The sequence below is a fragment of the Aristolochia californica genome, unplaced genomic scaffold, assembly GCF_029961685.1.
Source record: "Aristolochia californica isolate CCGP_79_NKW_82.1479 unplaced genomic scaffold, dmAriCali1.0.hap1 SCAF_15, whole genome shotgun sequence".
Lineage (NCBI taxonomy): Eukaryota > Viridiplantae > Streptophyta > Magnoliopsida > Piperales > Aristolochiaceae > Aristolochia > Aristolochia californica.
The window spans coordinates 7,402,979-7,414,472 of NW_027181826.1; positions in this window are offsets into that span (position 1 = coordinate 7,402,979).

Sequence of the window (11,494 nt, forward strand, 5' to 3'; positions counted from 1 at the left end):
TTGTCAGTAATCCACACAAAACCTCCATGACTTATCGTGCTTGCGAACTAGTAATACCGGTGAGGAAAAAGGAGACCTGCTGGGCTGAATAATACCCTGAGCTAGCATCTTCTGGCACTGCCTTTCAATCTCATCCTTCTGTAAGTCGGGGTAATGATACGGACGCACCACAACAGGCTCAGTACCCATTTTCAAACGGATACGGTGGTCACAGTGCCTAATTGGTGGTAAAGCAGTAGGGTCCTGAAAGATATCTTCAAATTTTGTAAGTGAGATAACTTACAGGTGGCTGTGGACTGTACCTGGACAACCTGTAGTGCGCAGGGCATTGGTGCTTGTGTGCCATGCAATATAATCTGATGTTGGTCCTCTATAAAAGACATGGTCAAAGCTTGGAAATCCCATAGTATTGGCCCCAACAATTGTAGCCATTTAATTCCGAGTACCAAATCGAATCCTGAAAGTGGAATCACCAGAAATTCTGCAACAATGCATGTCCCTCAATATCAAAGTGTGTGCCTGGAGATATGCCTACACTAGTAATTTTAGCCCCATTGGCTACAGATACAGAAAGACCAGTCTGTTGTTGGACTACTAACCCAAGTTGTTCTGCCGCCTGCTGACTAATGAAATTATGTGTACTGCCCGAGTCAACTAAAGCCAGTAACTGTAGATGATGTAACTGGGTTTTCACCTGCATTGTGCTTGAACTGCGTAGACCAGTCATAGCATGAAGGGAAATCTCTGGACCTTCTTGGTCAATTTTCACAATCTCCTCCTCAGGTAGTATTTCATCTCCATCCTCCCACAGACATATATTGAATAATCGTTTGCAGTGGTGACTAATGACATATTGTTCATCACAATTAAAACAGAGGCCTTGGCCTTTCTCTGCTCCATTTCCTGTCTAGTAAGTTTTTTGAAGTAAGGAGCAGGTGGAGCCGAATTAGAGATGTCTGGGCGTGGGGCTGCACTGTCTCTAGACCGTGGAGGTCCATAGGAATAGTTTGGCGCTGAAGTATTTTGCCTCCCTGGCCAAGCTGGTTTTCTGACCAGTGACTCCTTTAGAACACGCTGCTTGTGCTCAATTGCCCTGGCTAAATTCATAGCGTGGTCTAAATCTGTAGGACCATGTAATTCAACTTCCAGTCTCAGAGCTTCTGTCAAACCCGTAGTAAAAATATGAACATACTTTGTGTGACCGACAAACTGGTTTGCTCAGGCTAACCTCTCCTGGAAGGTCTTTTGGTACACCTCTAGTGATCCAGTTTGTTTGTAATTGATTAATTCTCCCAATGGATTGCTACTAGCTGGAGGACCAAATCTCATCATACAAGACTGTCTAAAGGTTGCCCAATCTTGAACCAATTGGTCATTTCGGAATTGGTGGTACCATAGAAGCGCTTCATCGAGCATGTGGTAGGCAGCCAAATACACTTTCTCATCCGCAGGTGTTTTTTGATGATAAAAGAACTGATCACACTTTGCTAACCAAATCAAAGGGTCCTTAGACCCATCATACGTAGGAAAGTCAAGTTTTAAATACCTGGGCACAGTGTTTGGTGGCACAGTGTTTGGTGCTTGAATGGCAGGCCCCAGATGGGGATGGTGTTGACGCATTGGTGGTTGTGGGGGAGGTGGTGGGTGTAATTGATGGTGGTCGGCCGGTGGAGAGTAGGCAGCCGGTGGTTGTGCTCGTGTATCATTGTCCTCTTGTCGCCGGAGGAGAGCTTGGATGGCAGCATCCATTGATTTTATTGCTTCACGCAAATCAGTGGTTGTCTGACGCACCTCTTCCAGGGATTGAGCCTGACTATCTGTCCTCTGCCTAGTATCTTCCACGAACTGTCTCAAATCGTCAGGGGAAGAGGAATCCCCAAGGGTGGACCTGTCTGATACCAAGATGTTAGGTTCTTCCCTTGCCATGGATCGAGTCACCCTTCTTTCCTCTCTTCCCTCCATGGATGCTCTTGACGTTGGAAGAGAATTCTTGTTTCTTGAATGAGTAATGGTTGAATTCAAATAGAACGAAGGAGCTTTGGAGGAAGCTCAACCTGGACCTCAGAGGGAGAATCCGACCTAGACCTCTGAGGGAGAATCTGACCTGTTTAATCTAATTTTCTCAATACTTGCCTTCTCTTTTCCTTGACGTCCCCCTAAATAGGGTTGAGAACGGAAATACAAAGTTGACCCATAGGTCAAGTGGTTCACGCCACATTACAACTGAACCAACTCAAAGTAAACTAACCGAATTGAAATTACATGAAATGTAAATTGACATAATTTAATTCCTATGCCTATGGATAGCTCGTGATGCTATGGAGTCCATAACAAATCGCCATTGGGTCCTCCTCAATAATATCATCCGTATCTTCTATATCCTCTTATTCATCCACATCGAGCCAAAACAACCTTTTACATTGGTGCCCTACCCAGTACTATTCATCACAGTTGTAGCATAGATTCTTGGACCTCTGTTCCGCCATCTCAGCACTTGTTAATATTTTAATATACTGAGGTGAGGGATTACTAGAGCATGTGTCGGCTGCCAGAGTAGGAATCAGATTGTTTATGGAAGAAGGTGATGTTGGAGGTGTCACCTGAGACGAAGTGTTTTGGTGGCCTTGCCAAGTGGAGGAAGTATTCCTTTCCCCTTGCCACACAGGCTTACGTTGCTGAAGTCGTTGTCGTTGTTCCATGGCCCGAGCTAAATTCATCACCCGACCCAAATCTAAGGGGAAATGAAGTTCCACCTCTATCCTCAGAGATTCATTGAGGCCTATTGTAAATAAGGGTACCTACTGGTCGACTCGTACCAACCGGCCAGCGCTAGCCAATTTTTCTTGGAACTATTTTTTATACAATTCATGTTATGGTCCTAGGTTAAGTACCTATGTCTTCCGCTCCTAACAGGCTGGTCTTTTGGGTAGTATTGGCTAGGTGCTTAACATTTGGTATCAGAGAGGGCTCCCACGTTGCGAGTTCAAGTCCCGGGACGCGCAAAGGCCAAATTAAAATACTAGTAGGTCCTTGTGATAAGCCCTAGGTCGGGCCAGTGTCGTTGTGCGGGCGCAAAGGCTGGATTAAAATACTGGTAGGTCACGTCTAGGTATTATCGCGGTCAAGCCAGTGTCATTGTGCCGTTGTGGTCGTCGGCTCGCGAAGGTGGGGTGTGATGTTATGGTCCTGGGTTAAGTACCTATGTCTTCCACTCCTAACAAGCCGGTCTTTTGGGCAGTATTGGCTAGGTGCTTAAATACCAAATGTTAAGCACCTAGCCAATACTACCCAAAAGACCGGCATGTTAGAAGCGAAAGACATAGGTACTTAACCCAGGACCATAACAGTTCAACAGATCCGGTTTATCGCAATAGGACTAAATCTCCCAAGGGATTGTTGTGGGCGAGAGGGCCAAATTTAAGTGTCATTAATTCTTTAAATTCACCCCAATCTAGCACCGCTGTCTCTAGTTCCACATGGTGAAACCATAACTTGGCTTCATCTAACATATGGAAGGAGGCAAGTGCCACCTTATCAAACTCAGCAGTCCCTTGATTGAAAAAACATTCTCACATCTATGCAACCAAATTAAGGGTTGAACTGCCCCAGTAAAGATAGGAAAGTCTAATTTTGTGTACCTTGGTATTGTACCTCCTCTCTGCTGTGTCTAGACAGCAGTGCACCCAACCACTGGCTCCTCCCTTGCGTCTTGACTATAATGTCTCTCTGCCATGGGACCAGCATACATGCTAGCTGGACACTGAATACTTGCTTGTATATCTCGAATACTTGCTTTTGTTTCTTCATGTCTCTCATCCACCTTTTTCATCCAGACTTCAAGTTCTTCTCTGCTGATTGTATCCCCCATGTTACCTTACTCTGATACCAAGTTGTTACGGTCCCTAGTCATGGATTTAGTAACACGGCATGGAACTTGATACTCCAACACTGGAAGTGATTTGCTTGCCTCAGTAAGGAAGGTGAAAAATCCTTTCTTTGTGTTGATCTCGGATTGGAGGAAAGAAACTCTCTTTAAGGGGTTGATCTGCTGTCTTAGGGTAAGGACAGAAAGCCCTTACTGCTGCTGCTCGGATAGGAGAAGAAAACCTCTTCTTTTGATCACTGAAAAGAGGGTTTGGACCCTTCTTGGTTGTTGCTCGTGATAGGGCTGGAAAGCTCCTATCTTGTATAACTATAGGATCACGTATTAAATGATCCTTACCTTCTTCCTGTTCATCTTAAAGCTGCCACACCTTGCACCAATGCTGCTCGTGATATGAGGATGGAAAATCCTCCCTTCTTGCTCGGTAAGGAGGGTAAGATCCCTCTCCAGATGTTATTGATGAAGAAAAGAGACTGAAGCCTCTCTTTGAACTTGGAAAAGTGAGAGAAACTCTCCTCCCCTTCCCCGGTATAGATCAATGGAAAACAAATCAAGAATGATAGAGAGATATGTAGATTCTAAGGGAAATCTAGACCTAGAGATCATCAAGGGAGACCTCCAAACCCTAGAGCTCATCAAGGAGAGCTCCAAGCCTGTTTAACCTAAACATCAATGCTTTATCTTTTCTCTATTTCTTTACCCTTTAAATAGGGTTTGACATCATTAGTGTTTTAGGGCTAAATATGACAATTCTGCCCCTACGTCCATACTCCTTACATATTTAATGAAAAATTATACTTGAAGCAATTTAAAATATGAAATATAAAACTAATGAACTCGGTGAGTCATTGCCTCCTCCTTTGAGTGACTCAGTGTGCTATTGAGTCCACAACAGGGATGAGATGAATTCATTGTTATCCAGTCGAACATGGCAGTTGATAGAGCTACCAAAGGGAAAGAAGGTCTTGTAGAATAAATGGGCGTACCAAATAAAAGACGAACATGATGGCAGCAATCGATACAAGGCAAGACTGGTGGTAAAGGGCTTTCAACAAAAAGAAGGTATTGACTACATGAGATTTTCTCTCCATTAGTGAAATTGACTACTATTAGAACATTGCTTGGATTAGTGGCAAATGAAGACTTGCACTTAGAGCAGTGAGATGTAAAGACAACCTTTCTTCATGGTGATTTGGAGGAAGAAATTTACATGATGTGGCCATAGGGTTTCAAAGAACAAGGAAAGGAGAAAATGGTGTGCAAACTTCAAAAGAGCTTGTATGGTCTTAAACAAGCTCCAAGACAATGGTATAAGAAGTTTGACACCTTTATGAGTAGTAATGGTTTCTTGAGGTGCCAGGCAGATCATTGTTGTTATGTGAAGAAGCTTGATGCCTCCTGCATCATTCTACAACTATATGTTGATGACATGTTGATAGTAGGTACTCGCAATCAGGAAATAGATAATTTGAAAAGGGAGTTGTCCAAGAAGTTTGCAATGCAGGATTTGGGTGCTACAAAAAAAATCCTTGGGATGATGATTACTAGAGATATTGATGTCTTGAAACTGTCACAAGAAGAATATGTAAAGAAGGTGTTGAGCAGATTCAACATGAATGATGCAAAACGAGTGAGTACTCCTTTGTCAAGTCACTTTAGGCTATCTAAGGAGCAGTCACCTTCTACAGAGCAGGAGTGAGCCAACATGACCAATGTGCCTTATGCTTCTACTATTGGCTATCTCATGTATGTCATGGTGTGTACTAGACCAGACATAGCTCATGCAGTGGGAGTTGTGAGCAGATATATGATTAATTCGGGTAAATAACATTGGGAAGCAGTGAAGTGGATTCTCCGGTATTTGAGAGGCACTGCAGACTCAATCTTATGTTTCAGAAAGTCAGACTTGGGATTATAGGGTTATGTAAATGCTGACATGGTTGGAGACATTGATGGCAGAAAGAGTACCATTGGATATGTATACACATTGGGTGGCACAAAAATTAGTTGGGTCTCTAAGTTGTAGAAGATAGTTGTTTTTTCCACTACTGAGGCAGAATACATCGTCGTGACCAAAGCCAGGAAAGAGATGGTATGGCTGCAGTCTTTCTGGGAAGAATTAGGTCTCAAACATGGGAAGAATGTGTTGTATTGTGACAGTCAGAGTGTTATTCATTTAGCAAAGAATCTTGCTTATCATGCCAGAACAAAGCAAATAAAGGTGTGTTATCACTTCATCAGATCGGCTATGGAGGATGGAGTATTAGCACTTGAGAAGATTCAAGGAGGTCAGAATCTGTCTGATATGTTGACAAAGACTGTTACGATGGAGAAACTAAAGTTGTGTTCAACTTCAATTGGATTTCTCTTTGAGGAGAAGTTGTTGTCTGTTATGGACTCCATAGCATCACGAGTTATCCATAGGCATAGGAATTAAATTATGTCAATTTACTTTTCATGTAATTTTAATTCGGTTTGGTTTACTTTATTTGGTTTGGTTTATTTTGGGTTGGTTCAGTGTAATGTGGCGTGAACCACTTGACCTAATGGGTCATCTTTGTATTTTCGTCCTCAACCCTATTTAGGGGGACGTGAAGGAAAAGAGAGGCAAGTATTGAGAAAATTATATTTTACAGGTCTGATTCTCCCTCAGAGGTCAAGGTCGGATTCTCCCTTTGAGGTCCAAGGTTGAGCTTCCTCCAAAACTCCTTCATTCTAAATTGAGTTCCACCATTACTCGTTCAAGAAACAAGGTTTCTCTTCCAACGTCAAGATCATCCATGGAGGGAAGAGAGGAAAGAAGGGTGACTCGATCCATGGCAAGGGAAGAACCTAACATCTTGGTATAAGACAGGTCCACCCTTGGGGATTCCTCTTCCCCTGACGATTTGAGACAGCGAGTGGAAGAAAATAGGCAAAGGACAGATAACCAGGTTCATGACCTGGAAGAGGTGCGTCAAACAACCTCTGATTTGCGTGAAGCAATAAAATCAATGGATGCTGCCATCCAAGCTCTCCTCCGGCGACAAGAGGACCATGAGACATGAGCCCAACCTCCAGCTGCCTACTCTCAGCCAGCCGAACACCATCCATTCCACCCACCACCTCCCCCACAACCACCACTGCGTCAACACCATTCCCATGTGGGGCCTGCCGTTCAAGAACCAAACACTGTGCCCAGGTATTTAAAACTTGACTTTCCTACGTATGATGGGTCTAAGGACCCTTTGATTTGGTTAGCCAAGTGTGATCAGTTCTTTTACCATCAAAAAACACCTGCGGATGAGAAAGTGTATTTGGCCGCCTACCACATGCTCGATAAAGCGCTTCTATGGTACCACCAATTCCGAAATGACCAAGTGGTTCAGGATTGGGCAACTTTTAGACAGTCTTGCATGATGAGATTTGGTCCTCCTGCTAGTAGCAATCCATTGGGCGAGTTAATCAATTACAAACAAACTGGCATACTAGAGGTGTACCAAAAGACCTTCCTGGAAAGGTTAGCCCGAGCAAACCAGTTTGTTAGCCACACACAGTATGTTCATATTTTTACTGCTGGTTTGACAGAAGCTCTGCGTTTAGAAGTTGAATTACATGCTCCTACAGATTTAGACCACACTATGAACTTAGCCAGAGCAATTGAGCACAAGCAGCGTGTTCTAAAAGAGTCACTGGCCAGAAAACCAGCTTGGCCAGGAAGGCACAATGCCTCTGCGCCAAACCATTCTTATGGACCTCCAAGATTTAGAGACAGTGCAGCCCCACGCCCAGACATTTCTAATTCAGCTCCACCTGCTCCAAAAAACTTACTAGACAGGAAATGGAGCAGAGAAAGGCCAAGGGCCTCTGTTTTAACTGTGATGAACAGTATGTTTTTGGTCACCACTGCAAACGATTATTCAGTATATGTCTGTGGGAGGATGGAGAAGAAATACCACAAGAGGAAGAAATTGTGGAAACTGACCAAGAAGGTCCAGAGATTTCCCTTCATGCTATGACTGGTCTACGCAGTGCAAGCACAATGCAGGTTAAAGCCCAATTACATCATTTACAGTTACTGGCTTTAGTTGACTTGGGTAGTACACATAATTTCATCAGTCAGCAGGTGGCAGAACAACTTGGGTTAGTAGTACAGCAACAGAATGGTCTTTCTGTATCAGTAGCCAATGGGGCCAAAATTACTAGTGTAGGCATATCACCAGCCACACACTTTGATATTGAGGGATATAAATTTGTTGCAGATTTTTTGGTGATTCCACTATCAGGATTCGATCTGGTGCTAGGAATTAAATGGCTACAATTGTTGGGACCAATACTATGGGATTTCCAAGCTCTCACCATGTCTTTTATAGAGGACCAACATCAGATTATATTGCATGGCACACAAGCACCACTCACCTGTGCACTACAGGTTGCCCAGGTCCAGTCCACAAATACATGTAAGTTATCTCACTTACTTACAGAATTTGAGGATATCTTTCAAGACCCTACTGCCTTACCGCCACTTAGGCACTGTGATCACCGTATCCGTTTGAAAACGGGGACCGAGCCGGTAGTGGTACGTCCGTATCGTTACCCTCACTTACAGAAGGATGAGATTGAAAGGCAGTACCAGCAGATGTTAGCACAGGGTATTATTCAGCCCAACAGGTCTCCTTTTTCTTCACCGGTATTACTAGTCCGCAAGCATGATAAGTCCTGGAGGTTCTGTGTGGATTACCGACAACTCAATGCCCATACAATTAAAGATAAATTTCCTATTCCAGTGGTGGACGAGCTGTTAGACGAGCTACATGGAGCTACTATATTTACTAAACTCGATTTGAAATCTGGCTATCATCAAATCCGAGTTCATCCATCCGATGTGGAGAAAACAGCATTCCGCACGCATCACGGCCATTTTGAATTCCTCGTAATGCCATTTGGTCTGTCAAATGCGCCTTCCACCTTCCAAGCCCTCATGAATGAGGTATTTTCCCCTCTCTTGCGAAAATATGTATTGGTCTTTTTTGACGATATTTTGGTCTATAGCAACAGCTGGGAAGAACATCTTCAGCACCTTCACCAGGTATTTTCTCTTATACGCTCCCATCATTTGGTTTTAAATCGGTCAAAATGTTCTATGGGCACATCAGAAGTGGCATATTTGGGCCACGTTATTTCAGCATCAGGGGTGAAGGTAGACCAGAGTAAGATACAAGCGGTCACAGATTGGCCAATTCCTACATCTATTACAGCCTTAAGAGGATTTTTGGGCCTAGCTGGATATTATAGAAAATTTATTCGTAGCTATGGCCAGCTTGCAGCTCCGCTCAACAATCTCCTCAAGAAAAATGCTTTTACCTGGTCAGAGACAGCAGCTCATTCCTTTCAGCAATTGAAAGACGCCTTATCATCAGCCCCAGTTTTGCAGCTTCCCGACTTTGAGGAGTCCTTTGTAGTGGAATGCGATGCTTCAGGGGGCAGTATTGGCGCAGTGTTGCACCAACAGGGCCACCCGATTGCTTATTTTAGCCATCAACTGGGCCAACACCACCACAAGTTGGCAGCTTATGAGAGGGAATTGATTGGATTGGCGAAAGCTATACAACATTGGCGCCCTTATCTTTGGGGACGTTCTTTTTTTATTCACACTGATCATTGCAGCCACAAGTATCTTCTTGAGCAGTGTCTCACTACTTCACCACAACAGCATTGGTTAAGTAAGCTTATGGGGTTTGACTTTTCTGTCGAGTATAAACCGGGAAGTTTGAATGTAGGGGCTGATGCCTTATCTCGCCGGGACGTTCCAGAGCTGCAATTAAACGCCATCAGTCAGCCCAGAGCTCTCTTGTTGGATTCTATACAGGAAGAGGCACAACAGCACCCAGATATTATGTCCTTATGCCAGGATATCCAGCAGGGCACAGCGGCACCACATTGGACGATTCAGGACAATCTCATCCTCTACAAAAACAGAATTTTTCTCCACCACACATCCCCTCTGATTAACAGCATTTTGGCCTCCTTCCATGACAGTACACATGAAGGCCGATAGAAAACATATTTTCGAATCAGTAGGGAATTTTATTGGAGGGGCATGAAACGCAGTATAGCTGATTATGTGGCGGCTTGTCAAACTTGTCAATGGAATAAAGCTGAAACATTAAGTCCAGCGGGGTTGCTCCAATCACTTCAGCTTCTGTCACAGGTCTGGTCTGATATTTCTATGGACTTCATAGATGGACTTCCCTCTTCGTCGGGTAAATCTATTATCCTTGTAGTGGTGGATCGTTTCTCTAAATATGGGCATTTCATTCCTCTAGCACATCCTTACACTGCACCGCAGGTCGCTCAACTTTTTATGGATAACATTGTACGATTACATGGGATGCCTAATTCAATTACTAGTGATAGGGATGCAATCTTTACAAGTTCCTTCTGGAAAGAACTCTTCAAGTTACAAGGCACAACGTTAGCCTTTTCTTCAGCCTACCATCCACAGACTGATGGTCAGACAGAGGTCGTCAACAGAACCATTGAAATGTATCTTCGCTGTTTCGTGGGGGACTCACCTAAGAGGTGGGTTAAGTGGCTTGCCTGGGCTGAGTTCCGTTACAACACCTCCTACCACAGCGCACTCGGCACAACCCCATTCAAGGTAGTATATGGTAGAGAACCTCCCCGTCTTTTAGCCTATGAACCAGGGGCCTCTAAAGTCGCAACTTTGGACCAAGCATTGGCTGAAAGAGACTCATTCATCATTGAGGTGCGCACTCATCTACAGAAAGCACAACATTCTATGAAACAATATTATGACAAGAAGCACCGGGAAGTCTTCTTTTCTCCTGGAGATTATGTTTGGTTGCGTCTCCAACACTACAGGCAGCTGTCGTTGACAGCCTCCAAACGTCACAAGCTCTCTCCAAAATATTATGGTCCCTTTCAGGTGATGGACCGCATTGGGACAGTGGCCTACAGATTGTAGCTTCCGCCAGAGGCCAGAATTCACAACGTCTTTCATGTCTCACAATTAAAGGCCTTCCACGGTGATTCGCCCTTGCTGTACACCCCGCTGCCACCACTCCATGAGGGACGTGTACTTTCTACCCCGGCACAGGTATTACAAACTCGCCGTATTCAGGGTGATTGGGAGATCTTAGTGCAATGGGCAGATGCTGACCCCAGTGACACGACATGGGAGCCATTAGCGGCGTTTCTCACCCTCTACCCATACTTTGAGCTTGAGGACAAGCTCTTTCTCCAAGGGGGGGGGGGGGGGGGGGGGGGGGGGGGGGGGGGGGGGGGGGGTTGATGTTTTGGACTCCATAGCATCACGAGTTATCCATAGGCATAGGAATTAAATTATGTCAATTTACTTTTCATGTAATTTCAATTCGGTTTGGTTTACTTTATTTGGTTTGGTTTATTTTGGGTTGGTTCAGTGTAATGTGGCGTGAACCACTTGACCTAATGGGTCATCTTTGTATTTTCGTCCTCAACCCTATTTAGGGGGACGTGAAGGAAAAGAGAGGCAAGTATTGAGAAAATTATATTTTACAGGTCTGATTCTCCCTCAGAGGTCAAGGTCGGATTCTCCCTTTGAGGTCCAAGGTTGAGCTTCCTCCAAAG